This window comes from Triticum aestivum, chromosome 7A (genome assembly GCF_018294505.1).
Source record: "Triticum aestivum cultivar Chinese Spring chromosome 7A, IWGSC CS RefSeq v2.1, whole genome shotgun sequence".
Taxonomy (NCBI): Eukaryota; Viridiplantae; Streptophyta; class Magnoliopsida; order Poales; family Poaceae; genus Triticum; species Triticum aestivum.
Window position 1 is genome coordinate 718,834,152 of NC_057812.1, and position 15,235 is coordinate 718,849,386.

Below are 15,235 nucleotides of genomic sequence, written 5' to 3' on the forward strand. Positions count from 1 at the left end.
TCCCCGAACACGGTTTGGACCCAACCCAACACTAGATTCCCTCCGGTTCCACCGCACCCGCACCTTCCCCCCTCCAAGTGACGGCGGCTCTGCCTTCCATGGAGGGGGCCACACCATGGAGCCCCAAGACGGGCGTCTACGAATGCCAGAACACTTGCACACATGCATCGGGACCCATGCGATGTTTCGGTAGCATAGCTACACCCCGAAGGCCACCCTGAATCCCCCCTCTAACCAGATTCCGTCCATGTCGATCGTTTCCCCCCTCCATGACACGGCGGCAGTGACGTCCGTGAGGGGGACAATCGATATACCATCGAGGCATGTTTTTTGTTTAGATAAGGCACATTTATGTTGTGAAAAAATACAAAATAATAAATATATAAACTAAAAATAAAAAAGTAAAGGTATGCCGACGGCAAGGCCGTCGGCATAGCTGCGCACACGGAGCTACGATCCCATGGATTGATGACATGGCATTGCACGCGGATTGATAACGTGGCAGATAGCATGGGCTAGGACTATGCCGACGGCTATGCCGTCGGCATATCTCTGCCACACCACAGGCCCTCACTCCCTCGGATCGATGACGTGTCGACGGCGCGGATCGGTGATGTTAGCAATTCTAGTTATGCCGACGGCCGCCGTTATCCCCCGTCGGCGTAGTTTTGACGCCGTCAAACGGTCGCCGCTAATCGGGTAGGTGGGCCCTTTCTATGCCGACGACCTCTTCTATGCCGACGGTCCCCGTAGGCGTACCGCGAGCTGTCCCGACGGCCGTAATATGCCGACGGCCCCCGTCGGCATAGATACACATATGCCGACGGCTATTCTACGCATACGGCCTGCCCTTGGCCGTCGGCATATGTCCATTTATGCCGACGGGCGCCGTCGGCATAGATCAGGCCGTCGGCAACTAGATAATTTCTGGTAGTGATGTGATGCCCGAACATTCTGAATTTCTTCTCATTCCTTTTTATGAGTTCTTCTTATTATTATTTCTGCTCGTTCTGTTATAATCTGTATATTTCTTTTCGCATTTCATCAGTATGTCTGTCTGGAAGCATTCTGAATTTCTGCTCATTATTTTCTTTTTCTGCTCGTTTGGGTATAATCTGATGAACTTCCCTTGGTCCGTCTTTTTTAGTCTGTAGCAGAGAAGAAAAGAAAATCTGCTCATTCGTTCATAGTCTGTAGCTCATTTCTAGTTTCTTATCACATTCTGTTAATTTAGAAATGCTTACAGCCCTTAAAGCATAAACCGCTCCCAAGTGATGGATCCAGTAAAAAAAATTCAGATAAATTAAGATGGATCGGACGGCGTGGCAGCATTCCTAGTGCAGAGTATGGAGTAAAATCAACAGCTTCATATATAATGGTTGATAACTAACGTGAATGTACAAGTCAAAGTAGGTCAAAACATCAGTCAAGAAAGTTATACAAGCCAGATAAGCAATGATGTTGCAGTTCCTGCTACAGCTTCAGATATATGCAGTGTTTCAGCTAGGAACGATCTGCGCCTTCCATGGAGCATCGATCAGCGAGAACAAGGAGAACCTATTCTTCCTCAGTCAATCTTGAAACAAACCGAAGCTAGAGTAGGAAAAAAAATGCAATGATATAAATGTAGGTGCCTAGGAGTGGAAAATACAAGTAGAGTAGCTTTTTTTTCAAACATACAAAAATAATGGGGACAAAATCTTGCAACAAATCGATGCTAGTAGTTAGAAGCGCTTTCTGATTACTGAACTCCTCTGAACTCGCAATTATACTGACAATTTTAAGTGGTTCTTCACAATGCATACCAAAGTATCTAACCTTACTGCAGAACAGTACCTAGTGCTGAGTATAAGCGGCAATCAACAACTTCAGATATATAGTTGTACTGTTATACATAGTACTCCATGTATGTACAAGTCAAAATAGTTGTACTGTTATTATACATAATCATAGAGAGACTGACGGATCTGCATCCGAGGAAAAAAATACAGAGACTGGCAGATAGGCATATACCCCAAATCGAGTTAATAAGTAACCTCTTTTGGGCATGGCACCCAAAGGAAATACTGACAGAGTTTTGACCCCATAAACACTAACTCTGCCAAGATAGAATGCCAGCTGAAAAAGAAATAGCACAATGATAATAACAGCTCATAGGTAAACAAAAGCGCAAAATTACAAGTTCTATTTAGTCAAACAGGATCTCTTTCTGGGATGATAGACCGCAGTGTGCATGGTCCTGAGAGATGCAGGGATGTTGAAGAGCTGAACCAAGTTTTCACAATACCATATCGTCAGAGACTCTAGACGTGGCAGGAGCTGGCTGGTTTCTGATTATGTTGATGGCTGTGCATATCCAATCAGATTATTGCAGTCCTGAATCAAAAGCCTCCTCAACGATACCAATCCTTCGAACAATGTTTCTGGCCAATAGACGAGCGCATGGCACCTCACAATTGACAAATCTTGAAGGTGTACAAAGCATGCACACAACTCTGTTACACTTACAACTAACTTAAATTGTCTTAACTCCAAAACTGCCAGAGGAAAATCATATAGTGATGGGGCATGTATTTTTTTTCCTCAAAATATATCTGAGGGGTACGGTCAGTGTCACCAACCTTTGCAGACAGCATCTCTTCCAATTCTTTGGGAACAGTAGTTCAACCTTTGCAGACATATTTCCATGTCTTCGGCTTCAGCAGCATAGGCTTATCTACACAGATTAGTCACGTAAAACTTACACTTAGAAGAACATCATTAAAGAAAGAAATGATGGATTTAGGTTAAAGGGATATTTATCTTGCTCTAGTTTTCTGACTAGTTAAGCTATTCTCATTTCTAACTAGCACATTTAACACTCGCTAGTAAGTAGTAATAGAGAAGGTAATTGCTGCGTGCTTACTTCCATAATAATGTGCATCTATCCTTTCCACCTGGAGGCTGCCCAGCCGTTGCTGCAGACTTGCAGGGAGCGTTTTTATACCATGGCAGTCTTTAATGGTAAGACGTTGGAGATATGAGTATGCTTGCGGAACATCTGGCAGCGATGACAGGGAATTGCAGTACACAAGCTGGAGGTACTCCAAGGATTGGACAACGGGAGAGCAGGATTCCAGAGATGTCAGCCCACCACAGTGACAAATGCTTATTCTCTTGAGGGATGGGGGAAAATAGAGGACCCCTGTTAAGCCATCACAGAGGTATAATGATAATGCTTCTATACTGGATGACCCTTGATGAATCGATGATACTGACTGTCCTTGCTGCAGCTTCCTGCGGGATGTGGACTCAAGCTTGCTGCAATTATAAATATCCATTGTCCTGAGAGATGCAGGGACGTTGAAGAGCTCAACCAACTTTTCACAACTACCTATCGCCAGAGACTCTAGATGTGGCAGGAGCTGACTGGTTTCTGATGATGTTGATGGGTCAGCAGAAGCTTGTGCATATCCAGTCAAATTATCGCATTCCTGAATCCCAAGCCTCCTCAAGGATACCAATCCTTGGAACTCTTTTTCTGGCCAGTGGACGAGTGCAGCGCAGCTAGAAATCCACAAGTCTTGAAGGTGTACAAAACATGCACAAAGCTCTGCTACACCTTACTTCAAGTTTCTTAACACTAACACTGCCAATGGAAAGAAATCATGATCATTCCCATTTTTCTTTCTGTTCACCACTTCCCTCAAACCAATCTCAGCCGCCGCCAAGGTTGTTTCTGTATTTTCTTCAAGGCTATGCAGTTCCAGATTTTCCAGTGAAGCCATATGTCTAGCTACCCATAAGAACAACTCTCCCTCACGTCCTTCCACGTTTAATTCACCGAGCTTTGGGGAAAAAACTGTAGTTGTCAATTCTGGGCATCCCACAATACAAACATTCTGTAGGTTAGGAAGGTCGGATGTCCTGGAAATGCTTTCAACTTTATACAGCCAATAATACACAACTTCTCAAGCAGAGGAAACATTCTCTTCTCTTGCATCCCATCATTATCTATTTCCCACCATCTCTCCAAACAAGGCATACTTACTAGCTTAAGCTTCTTCAGATTTGGAAATGTAAACGATCTATCACACCTACCGCTGAACAACCATACTAGTTTTCTACAGCTGAAAAGATTGATTTCAACAAAGTTTTGCAACATAGTCATCCATGTCGGGAAGGTGGTGGCTCCATATGAGTGTATCCTTATGGCATCTAGTCCATCATGAGGTTTGAGATTCTCGAGCACTCTTGTGTCCTCTTCATTATCCCGCCAGCTAGTCCATGTTAATGTCAGTTTTCTTAGCTCCTTATTCACGAGGTTTGCTGCTTTTGCATCCACTTCTGTCACGTTTGCCAGATTACGCAGCTCTAGTTGACCACCAAGGTTTAAATTTCCAAGCTCTCCCACATTACTGCAACTAGAGCCACTACCTACTACAAAGCATGTAAGTGTTTGTAGGGATGTGAGCATTCTGAGGTCTCTTGGCATGCTCTTCAGCTCTGGACAACCATGAGTGTAAAGGTGATGCAGGGCAGTCATATACTTCATTTGCCTCGGAAGTTCACAAAGAGATGTGCAACCAGAGAGGTTGAGTGTCTGAAGGTTGTATAGAATGCTGATATCTTCAGGAAGTGCTTCGATATGACTTCTTGAGAGATCTAGGTACCTCAGGTGATGTAGATGTTTTGGTTTCAGCGGAAATGATCTTCTATGTGAACAGAGTTGTAATGCTTGCAAAGAGGTGTATTTTGACAGATGTTGCAGTGAACTACTCATATAGCTATCACACAAAAGTGTTTGGATGGCTGGAAAGCTGTTCTCCAGAGAACAATTCAATTTTTTTCCTGGGTCCTTGCATGACAAAAATAAATGCCGAGCTGTGTTTGGAAGCCACTCACTCTGACTTGGTTCCTCAGTTGCGACAACAGATTCAATCTTGCCTGGTTCCTCGGTTGCCAAGGCACATTCCTTTTCCATTACCGAAAGTGCAACATCATGCATAAGATCATGGATTTTACATGCTGTTCTAGAGTAACACAACACGAAGTCCTGACTACTTGTGGCATGAACTTTTTTTGTTGTTGAGGGTTTCGTGGCTTGGCCTAGTTCCACATCCTGAAAGAATGACCTTGATGCTAGCTCATCGAAAATCAGTTTGCCAATGGTTTCAAGATGAGCTTGCTTTTCCTGGATGAATCCATGTGCAATCCATAGTTGGATCAACTTGTTCATATGAATCTCGTAATCTTTGGGAAATACAGCACAAAAAACAAAGCATTGCTTCATTTGTGATGGCAAGTCATTGTAACTGAGCTTGAGTATTGGTAAAATTCCAGTCTCCTCGGTGCAAATGCTGCTTGTGGTTGATATAGCTTTCCATTCTTCCTCACTGGTTTTGTTACGTAGTACAGAGCCAAGTGCCGTTGCAGCTAAAGGAGAACCAACACATCTCTTCACAATCTCATCAACCATATTTACCAACTTGTCAGGCCTTTCCTCTTCCCTGTGTAAATAGCTAAATGCTCTTGTCTCAATGATTTCCTTTATGAATTGATCTCCCAAAGGTTGGAGATTATAGGCTTCAACATCATGACCCATTTTTTTAGCCACTCCTTTATCACGAGTTGTTGTTAAAACCACACTACCCCTGCCACCATGTTGAAGGCAGGCCTTGAGCTCATCCCAAATATGAACTTGTCGTTCCCAGACATCATCCAATACAAGGAGGTACCTTTGCCCGCTCACAACATTCTGAAGGGTATCAAGTGGTATCTTCTCAGAAACTGCTTCTGTACCATCATTCTTCTGCCTGGGAGTTGCTTCTGTACCATCATCCTTCTTCCTAAGAGCTGCTTCAACTATACTTTTAGCCAGAGAATGCACATCAAAGCATTCAGAGACACACACCCATATAAACAAACCAAAATGCTCTTGAATTGTAGGTTCCTTGTAAACAAGTTGTGCTAGCGTGGTCTTGCCGAGACCCCCCATTCCAACGATGGGAACAACTGTGAGATCTTCATTATTAGCTTGCCCAACTAGTCTACTAACAATTGCACCCTTATCATTGGCTCTGGATTTGCTGATGATTTCCTTGATTTCCTTTGGATCAATGATAGCAGGACCTGTCCGCCGTAACTGACTGGATACCGGCGGTTGTTGCTGATACTTAAAGCCAAAGGCATTCATTTCGGACACAAGGACCTCAATGGCCTGCACAATCTTGCGGAGCTTTCTTCCCATTCTATTACGGAATATGAAACGGTTGTGTGTGGGAAAGAGTTTTACCACATCAAAGCCAAGCTCCTTGTAGTGCCCCTTCTTTTTTGCTTGACGACGGAGCGCCTCATACTTGAACTCGTCAAAAACTTCATTCGCCTGGTAAGCCACGTTCTTGATGGCCTCGAGCCAGGCTGCTACGCCTTCTCTGTGGGTTGCTGCCTGCTCAGCATCGGTGATGATATCCAGGATGGCAGGCAATTTGCGCTTCAGGATCTCATGTTGCTCTTCCATGCCTTTCATCACCTTATACTGGTCGAGGAGGTAGCTAGACGCCTTGTCCTTCACAATGGATAGCAGTGGTCCGACCACCATGGTGGCCACGAGGGTCGCCATTGGAACGACAAGCTCAGAGCTCGCAAGAGCACAGAGAAGCACAAAGTTGAGGAAGAAAGCAATGCGGAGGCGGAAGAGGACGATTGATTCCAGCCGTTTATGCTTACACGATGAGGATGCAGTAATAGCGAATGCTCAGGCACACCTAACAACCAACAGTCTTGGTTGAAGAAAGAGATGCACGTAGCTGTACTAAACATACACCATACATCTCACGAGAATTGTCAGCATGGAAGCAAAAATTCGGCAAACCTAAAAACGATCTATGAAAGAACAGAGAGGTATTTTTATTCATGTGACATCTTCATCTATATCAACAAAAAAAAATTTGATACATACTTACGCACATCATCTTGATATATGAAAAATTGAGAAAATGTTGTCCGAACAAAATTAAGTCTCCTAGAGCGAGGACTGTGAGAACAATAAGGCCCTGTTTGGTTCATAAGTCCTAGGACTTTTTTTAGTCCCAACTTATAAGTCTCAAGTCCCTAAAAAGTCCCTACCTATTTGGTTCCTCGGACTTAACATGGACTAAAAGACCATATTACAACTATAAGTCCTTATAAGTCCCTTCTTGAGAGTCTTATTTCATAAGTCCAAGTGCCCACTTTAAGTCTCTATAAGTCCCTCCTGTTTGGTTTAGATGAGACTTATAGGGACTTTTTTAAGTCCATGTCATGTGGGGCGCTGCGTACAGGCGCGGGTCGCGTGCCTAGGAGCAGCAGCCGGCGGCCACAGCTGGCGAGGCATGATCGGGGCAAGGAGTCTTGATCCTACGTTGGTTCCTAGATTCCAGGAGTAGTTAGTTTCTTAGTTTGTTCTGATCCTCCGTTGGTTCCTAGAGTCCAGGAGTAGTTAGTTTCCTAGTTTGTTAGAAGCCCATAAGGCCTTTATATATCCTATAATCGGTACCCTTTGACGCAAGCAAGAAATTATTATCTCCTACCTCTTCCTCTACTCCTAATCTCTTCTCCTGCACCATTGAGCAGTTAGGCAAAAACCCTAGCGCTCCTATCAACCGAGACTACGAACTACGTAGTCAAGGTCCTGCTGTCTTGGGCACCGAGGTCCTTGACAACTTGGTATCGGGTTCCAGGCGATCCTCTTCCTCGTCCGCACTCCATCCGCAGCCCGCCTCCACCCCTGCGTCCACGCCAAGCACACCTCCATCGCCACCATCCGCCGCCGCCTCGGTCACTTCCGGCATGGCAGAACCAACCACCGCTGATCTGGCCAAGATGATCGAGGCCTTGACTGCAACGGTGGCGTCCCTGCAGACGTCCGTCGCCGCACTCCAGAAGGACAAGTCCGCCTCCTCGTCGAGCGCTGACGGAGCCCATGATGGGCAGCACCACAATGATCGACCATCCTAGATTCAAAAGATGGACTTCCCCAAGTTCGACGGCAAGTCCGATCCTCTCGCATTCATCAACAGATGCGAGTCCTTCTTCCATCAACAACGGATCGCCGAGGAGGAGAAAGTGTGGATGGCGTCATACAATCTTGAGGGTACTGCCCAACTGTGGTATATGCAGGTCTAGCGCGACGAGGGCACGCCTCCGTGGCGCCGCTTCCCCGAGCTGCTCAGTCTCCGCTTCGGACCACCTCTGCGCGCTAACCCGCTGGGCGAACTAATGGCGTGCAAGCGCACGACGTCCGTCGTCGACTTCCAGGAGCGGTTTGAGGCGCTCCTTCCCCGGGCAGGCATCCTATCCGAGACACAGAAGGTTCAGATCTTCACCGCGGGACTCCAACCACCCCTCAGCCTTGACGTGGAAATCCACAACCCGCAGTCCCTCGCCGTCGCCATGAGCCTCGCCCGCAAATTGGAGCTGCGTGACCAGTGCGCGCTCGCCTCCGCGCCACCAGTGCGTTTTCAGCAGAAGGGCATCCTGCCGGCGCCCGTACCACGCCTCGCGCCCCCCGCCCCGGCTCCACCAGCCGCACCCCAGCATGCCCCCAGTGTGCCGGAAGGGCGCCAAATCAAACGCCTGTCACAGGCAGAGATGGAGGAACGCCGTCGCCTGGGCCTATGCTTCAATTGTAATGAGAAGTTTGGCAGGGGCCACAACCGCGTGTGCCAGCGCATCTTTCTCCTCGACCTGGCGCCGGACAACGACGACGACGACATGGCCTCCGCCACCGTTGATGCCTCGCCGGCCGACCCCCAGATCTCGCTCCACGCAATCTCCGGCGTGCGCACGAGCAAGACCATGCAGATGCATATCACCCTCGGGGGTGTCTCCCTCCTCGCCCTGATCGACTCAGGCTCCACCCACAACTTCATCGCCGAGGAGGCGGCCGCTCGTGCTACACTGCCATCCCCCACCACCGAGAAGATGCGCGTCATGGTGGCCAATGGCGAGCGTGTTCCGTGCCAGGGCGCATACCGCGCCGTGTCCTTCCACATCGACCAAGAGGCGTTCTCGGAGGATTTCCTCGCCTTGCCGCTCGCGGGCTACGACGTCGTCCTGGGCACGCAGTGGCTTGCGACGCTTGGACCGATCTTGTGGGATTTCCGCGCCCTCTCCATGACGTTCTGGCGGAGGGGCCATCGGGTGTGCTGGCGCGGCAATGCAGGACCGGACGGACCAGCCCTGAAATCATGCAGCGGTCGCGACTTCCTCGACGCCATCATCACCGAGTTCGACAGCATCTTCGTCGAACCCTCCGGCGTGCCACCACCCCGCAGCCGCGACCACGGCATTACCCTGCTGCCCGGTTCCGCCCCGGTGGTCGTCCGTCCGTATCGCTACCCGGCCGCGCACAAGGATGAGCTGGAGCGTCAGTGCGCCGCCATGCTCGCCCAGGGCATCATCCGAGCGAGTTGTTCCGCATTCTCATCGCCGGTACTGTTGGTCCGCAAGCCCGACGGGTCCTGGCGCTTCTGCATCGACTACCGCGCCCTGAACACCATCACCGTCAAGGATGCGTTTCCGATCCCGGTGGTGGACGAACTCCTCGACAAGCTCCGGCACGCTCGTTTCTTCACCAAGCTCGACTTGCGCTCCGGCTACCACCAGGTGCGGATGCGTGCGGAGGACATCCCAAAGACCGCCTTCCGTACCCACGACGGCCTCTACGAGTTCCTGGTGATGCCGTTCGGCCTCTGCAACGCGCCGGCGACGTTCCAGGCACTCATGAACGATCTGTTGCGGCCGTACCTGCATCGCTTCATTCTCGTCTTCTTTGACGACATCCTCATTTTCAGCGAGACGTGGGCAGACCATCTCCGACATGTGTGCACCGTCTTCACCGTCCTGCACCAGCACCGGCTCTTCGTCAAGCGATCCAAATGCGCGTTCGCCATCGAGTCGATCTCCTACCTGGGTCACACCATCTCCGCTGCAGGAGTGGCCATGGATCCGGAAAAGGTGCAGGCCATGGCCGAATGGCCGCAGCCACGCTCGGCGCGCGCGGTCCGGGGGTTCCTCGGCCTTGCGGGGTACTACCGCAAGTTTGTCAAGGAGTTTGGATTGGTTGCCGCGCCACTGACGGCCCTCCTTCACAAGGATGGTTTCTCCTGGTTGCCGGAGGCGGCAGCAGCTTTTACCGCCCTCAAGACGGCGGTCACCACGGCTCCCGTCCTCGCGTTGCCGGACTTCACGCGGCCGTTCATCGTCGAGTGTGACGCCTCTACGTACGGCTTCGGGGACATCCTTCTTCAGGACCAGTACCCGGTGGCTTTCTTTAGCCGGCCGGCCGCGCCACGTCACCGTTCCCTGGCAGCATATGAACGGGAACTCATCGGCCTGGTGCTCGCTATTCGTCATTGGAGACCATACCTCTGGGGGCGCCAATTTGTGGTAAAAACGGATCACTACAGTCTCAAATTCCTACTTGACCAGCGTTTGGCAACCATTCCGCAGCATCATTGGGTCGGTAAACTACTGGGGTTCGACTTCACCGTGGAGTACAAGGCCGGTAGTACAAACACGGTGGTGGACGCCCTTTCCCGCCGCGACACGGAGGAGGCGTTGGTCATGGCGATATCCGGTCCTCGCTTCGACTTCATCGATCGCCTCCGGCAAGCTACGTCAGTCGACCCGGCGCTCGTCGCGCCGCGTGAGGATATCACGGCGGGTATGCGGCAGCAGCCGTGGTCGCTCTCCGACGGCCTCGTCACTTTCAACGGCCGCCTCTACATTCCGCCGTCGTCCCCGCTACTCCAGGAGCTCCTCACCGCAGTGCACGACGACGGGCACGAAGGCGTCCTGCGCACCCTGCATCATCTCCGCCGCGACTTCCACGCACCTAACCTTCGCAAGACGGTGCAAGAGTACGTCCGCGCCTGCGGTACTTGCCAGAGGTACAAGTCCGAGCACTTGCACCCCGCCGGTCTGCTGCTGCCGCTGCCGGTACCCACGGGCGTGTGGACTGACGCCGGCATCAACTTCGTGGAAGCGCTCCCTCGCGTGGGCGGGAAGTCCGTCATCCTCACTGTGGTGGATCGCTTCAGCAAGTACTGCCACTTCGTGGTGTTGGCCCACCCGTACACGGCAGAGTCGGTGACACAGGTGTTCTTCGCCGAGATCGTGCGCCTCCATGGCGTTCTGCAGTCCATGGTTTCGGACCGTGACCCCGTCTTCACCTCGGCGTTTTGGCGGGAGCTCATGCGCCTCACCGGGACGAAGCTGCACATGACGTCAGTGTTTCATCCTCAGTCAGATGGCCAAACGGAGGCTGCTAACAAGATCATTGTTATGTACCTGCGTTGCCTCACAGGGGATCGTCCGCGACAGTGGCTACGGTGGCTTCCCTGGGCCGAGTACATCTACAACACCGCCTACCAGACGGCGACCCAAGAAACTCCGTTCAAGCTCGTGTATGGCCGCAACCCTCCCACTATTCGCTCTTACGAGCCAAGAAACACGAGGGTGACAGCCGTGGCAAAAAGCATGGCGGAGCGAGACGAGCTACTCGCTGATGTCCGCTATCGACTACAGCAGGCGCAGGCGGTCTACAAGTCCTAGTACGACATACGCCATCGCGACGTCAGGCATGTAGTGGGCGATTGGGTGTGGCTTCGTCTTCGCCAGCGCGCCGCATCTTCTCTTAACTTGCCAACCAGGGGCAAGCTCAAGCCACGCTTCTACGGGTCGTACCGCATTTCCAAGGTCGTCAACGACGTCGCCTACCGCCTTGAGCTACCGGTGCGCTCGCGCCTCCATGATGTGTTCCACGTGGGCCTCCTCAAGAAGTTCTTCGGCACACCTCCAACTGCACCGCCGGGTTTGCCTCCAATCCACAACGGTGCTGCTGTCCCGGAACCAGAACGCGTGACTCGTTCACGCCTTGCACGCGGCGTTCGCCAGCTCGTTGTCCACTGGAAGGGCGAGGCTGCGTCATCGGCAACATGGGAGGATCTTGACAGTTTCATTGAGCGCTACCCCTCTTTTCAGCTCGAGGACGAGCTTCTCGTCGAGGGGTGGGGGGAGATGTCATGTGGGGCGCTGCGTACAGGCGCGGGTCGCGCGCCCAGGAGCAGCAGCCGGCGGCCACAGCTGGCGAGGCATGATCGGGGCAAGGAGTCATGATCCTACGTTGGTTCCTAGAGTCCAGGAGTAGTTAGTTTCTTAGTTTGTTCTGATCCTACGTTGGTTCCTAGAGTCCAGGAGTAATTAGTTTCCTAGTTTGTTAGAAGCCCATAAGGCCTTTATATATCCTGTAATCAGCACCCTTTGACGCAAGGAAGAAATCATTATCTCCTACCTCTTCCTCTACTTCTAATCTCTTCTCCTGCACCATTGAGCAGTTAGGCAAAAACCCTAGCGCTCCTATCAACCGAGACTACGAACTACGTAGTCGAGGTCCTGCTGTCTTGGGCACCGAGGTCTTTGACAGTCCCTAAATCAATAAGTCCCTGTAAACAAACACCCTCTAAGAAATCATCTCCTAAAAATCACGGGATGGTTAACAACTAAGATATGAGGTCCCACTGAAAATAGTTTCTCCAAAAGAAAGTGGAAAAAATAAGCTATCATGTACTCAGTTACAAATTACAACTAAGAAAACAATGTCTAAGTAGAAATTTCTCTCTGAGCAAGATACTACCCGACGCATAAAAAAAATACCTACAAGATCAGTAAGAATTTATTAATGAAGGTCCCAACAAGAAAATCATCCAGAGAACAATATTGTCTAAATATAATCGATAAGAACTTAGAAACACTGACCCTACAGCTCTTGTAGTTCTCACAGTTCGCTCAGATAGCAGAGACGGGTGGCACTGTGGTTTTCATTTTCCTCTGTCGACGACGATTACAATGTGAACCTGGCCTTGAGAAAATGATAATGTTCATCAATCTTGGTATAATATTGATATGTAGTTGTGCATCATTTTCTTAATTTATGAAAAATTGAGACAGTGATATCCAAGGAAAATAATTCTTGAGGGATGACAGACTGAGAACTACAAGAAAATCGTCTTCTAACACTCACAGAACTGTCAACAATTAAGAGATGGGGTCCGACCAAAAATACTCTCTGGCAAAAAGGACATAAATAATCAACCACATATTCAGTTAAAAGTAAGAAAATGATGCCTAAGCGGGTGTGTAACCACATGATTAGTGTGAGTTTATTAATAAAAGTACCGATGAGAAAATATCTCGAAGCACATTATTGTCCAATGAAAACAAAAATACTCATCTCCGTGCATTTTGGATGGATCTGCTTGATGCACCCTGCAATCTTGTTCCTCTCGTCGGACTCAGAATGATGTTTTAGTCAGCTGGAGCTAGCTCTGAAGACTGAAACAAGCCACTGTTTGCATTTGTCTGAAAGCATTGAATTCTTTTATGTATGATTGAGTTATCTTTGCAAGTCTCTTCGAATTATCCGTTTGGTTTGGCCAATTAGATTGATAATTCTTGCAATGGGAGAAGTGCATGGCTTTGGGTTCAATCTTGCGATGTCCTTACTCAGTGACAGAAAGAGTTGCAAGGCACGTATTGTATTGTTGCCATCGAGGATAACAAGATGGGGTTTTTATCATATTGCATGAATTTATCCCTCTACATCATGTCATCTTGCTTAAATTGTTACTCTGTTTTTAACTTAATACTCTAGACGCATGCTGGATAGCGGTCGATGAGTGGAGTAATAGTAGTAGATGCAGAATCGTTTCGATCTACTTGTCACGGACGTGATGCCTATATACATGATCATTGCCTAGATATACTCATAACTATGCTCAATTCTATCAATTGCTCAACAGTAATTTGTTCACCCACCGTAGAATACTTATGCTCTTGAGAGAAGCCACTAGTGAAATCTATGGCCCCCGGGTCTGTTCTCATCATATCAATCTATATCATTTTATTTACTTGCTTTGCTTTTACTTTGCCTTTACTTTTTACTTTGCATCTATCTATCAAAAACACCAAAAATATTATCTCTATCAGATCTCACTCTCGTAAGTGACCGTGAAGGGATTGACAACCCCTAAGCGTTGGTTGCGAGTTGCTATCGTGTTGTGCAGGTACGAGGGACTTGCGCGTGACCTCCTACTGGATTGATACCTTGGTTCTCAAAAACTGAGGGAAATACTTACGCTACTGTGCTGCATCATCCTCTCCTCTTCGGGGAAAACCAACGCAAGCTCGAGACGTAGCACACGTCCGTGTCAAGTAGACCAAAATGATTCTGCATCTACTACTATTACTCCACACATCGACCGCTATCCAGTATGGATCTAGAGTATTAAGTTCATAAGAACAGAGTAATGCATTAGGCAAGACGACATGATGTAGAGGGATAAACTCTAGCAATATGATATAAACCCCATCTTTTTATCCTCGATGGCAACAATACAATACGTGCCTTGTTGCCCCTGCTTTCACTGGAAAAGAACACCGTAAGATTGAATCCAAAGCTAAGCACTTCTCCCATTGCAAGAAAGATCAATCTAGTAGGCCAAACTAAACCGATAATTCGAAGAGACTTGCAAAGATATCAAATCATGCATATAAGAATTCAGAGAAGAAACAAATATTGTTCATAGATAATCTTGATCATAAACCCACAATTCATCGGATCTCGACAAATACACCGCAAAAAGAATTACATCAAATAGATCTCCAAGAGAATCGAGGAGAACTTTGTATTGAGATCCAAAGAGAGAGAAGAAGCCATCTAGCTAATAACTATGGGCCCGAAGGTCTGTGGTAAACTACTCACACATCATCGGAGAGGCTATGGTGTTGATGTAGAAGCCCTCCATGATCGATTCCCCCTCCGACGGAGCACCGAAAAAGGCCCCAAGATGGGATCTCACGGGTACAGAAGGTTGCGGTGGTGGAAAAGTGGTTTCGTGGCTCCCTTGGATGTTTTCAGGGTATAATGGTAGTATATATAGGTGAAAGAAGTAGGTTGGTGGATCTACGAGGGGCCCATGAGGGTGGGGGGTGCTCCTACCCCCCTGGGCACGCGCTCCTGCCTCATGGACACCTCGTTGCTTCCTTGACGTCCACTCCAAGTCTCCTGGGTTGCGTTTGTTCCAAAAACGATCCTCGCGAAGGTTTCATTCCGTTTGAATTCTGTTTGATATTCCTTTTCTGCGAAGCACTGAAATAGGCAAAAAAACAGCAATTTGCAATGGGCCTTCGGTTAATAGGTTACTCCCAAAAA

General features: G+C 48.9%; 1 pseudogene; it reads right to left on the reverse strand.

Annotated features, from left to right (window-relative positions):
- Positions 1-2,091: 2,091 nt before the first annotated feature.
- On the reverse strand, positions 2,092-6,641 carry LOC123149674 (putative disease resistance protein RGA4; annotated as a pseudogene).
- Between the last annotated feature and the right edge of the window lie 8,594 nt (positions 6,642-15,235).